This window comes from Anneissia japonica, unplaced genomic scaffold, assembly GCF_011630105.1.
Source record: "Anneissia japonica isolate Jap-2015-1 unplaced genomic scaffold, ASM1163010v1 scaffold287714_len2871179_cov188, whole genome shotgun sequence".
Taxonomy (NCBI): Eukaryota; Metazoa; Echinodermata; class Crinoidea; order Comatulida; family Comatulidae; genus Anneissia; species Anneissia japonica.
Genome location: NW_022755542.1, coordinates 778,496 through 780,045, shown reverse-complemented (window position 1 = coordinate 780,045; position 1,550 = coordinate 778,496). Strand labels below are relative to the sequence as shown.

The 1,550-nt window shown below is 35.2% G+C and overlaps 1 protein-coding gene across 6 annotated transcripts in view; it reads left to right on the top strand.

Annotated features, from left to right (window-relative positions):
- The window catches only part of LOC117123681 (alpha-1A adrenergic receptor-like), a 21,979-nt gene that overhangs the window by 14,814 nt on the left and 5,615 nt on the right, over positions 1 to 1,550 (top strand). The window contains exon 1 of one of the 6 annotated variants that reach the window (XM_033269683.1): positions 871 to 1,428. The exons of the other annotated variants lie outside the window; for them this stretch is intronic. The gene's annotated coding sequence lies outside the window, so the exon portion shown is untranslated. Of the gene's footprint in view, positions 1 to 870; positions 1,429 to 1,550 lie in introns of those variants that run through there. 6 annotated transcript variants of the gene reach the window in all.

The window sequence follows — 1,550 nt, the reverse complement described above, 5'->3', positions numbered from 1 at the left end:
GGGGGGGGGGGGGCGCCACCACTGATGTTTAAACAAAGCTCCACGCAATTTGTGACACGTTTAAAGCTAAACATGTTTAGTCACATCATAATGTGCTTAGAATCTTGAAGTATTGATATTTTATATTTTTGCTAAATATGTCAAGATCGTAAACGTGTTTAGTTTTTAAGCGTATTAACAGAAGCGCCGCGGGTCACAATTGCGTGGAGTTTTGTGTTTAAACCCTCATTTTTTTTAATTTTTTTTTTTACAGTGTTGATATTTACTTGTAATGGATTATGAACACAGGCCCGGAATCATTTCGTACACATTTTTGAGTTGCTTTAACGTTATTTATCATCCTAAGCATGTATTGCAAAAAACAAGATGCGTTGATTCACGCAGGTGTTCAAACGAGCGTAGGAAATTATAGTTTTCGTATAAATCCCACTGGGGTGATAAGAGAGATCGTTAAATTGTATTTCGTATTGTTAAAAAAAACATCGAGAATTATTGACACAACGTTACTGCAACCTGCCCGTGTTACGCAAGCTACACAGCCTATTGGCAACATCAATACTAGGAGCGCTGTCACCGACTGACGAAAACATTATTTTATGGAATCATTATTGGCTTCTGGGTCTTTCACATGTTGAATCTACACCATAATTAGATCTACGTTTATGTAAGTTTAAATTCGGATATGCTTTGTACCGTTTTACTTATTCATACAATGTCCCCGGCAACTTGCCGGAAGACAGTGGTTGGGCAATAGAGTCTATAAATATTATGGCATTTTTGTATATTAAAGAAGACGATTGGATGAAAAAAAAAAAAGAAGATGCGTTGATTTATGTAGGTGATTAAGCAAACATAGAAAATTATCGTTGTCGTGTAAATCCCACTGGGATTATACATCTGATATATAATCTTGAATAGTTCTGCTGTTAATATCAGTCATTGTATTACCGACAGCACGACTGCATACGGAAATATATTTTTTTTTTAAACGTATACTACAAGGTTAACAAATTTAAAGTGATGATAAATCGCATGTGGCATGGACATAAATAATCTGTATCACAATACACATGTAAGTTTACCTTGATGGTTTATCGCGATTGTTAAGGCCAAATGTGACTTTCGGCAAAATATCACATGTGTATGCAGTGTGTATCAGCATTTCTTTCAATGATAATGTAGGCAACAATTTGTTTCGACGTTCCATACCAATATCGCAATTCACGGTGGATATCACGGATTTTCCGCATCGTTCTCTCGCTTATAGGATTTTTACCTTTTTATTTTTTCGTTGGTATGGTGAATAACTATGTAGTAAATCGTGAGCTCATGAGACGAATGAAAATGACAAGATTATATAAGTCTAATATTGTGAGTGGATAGAATAAACTTCAAGATAAAGAGGAGTTGGCAAATAAGATAACAGAGGTAAGTTAATGACACAGCGCACATACAACACGTTCATATCCCACCCAGTTCTTAAAAGTGACTTTCTTACAAGTTGACGTACAGTTCATATTTTATTTGGGTCATACATTTACACTATATAT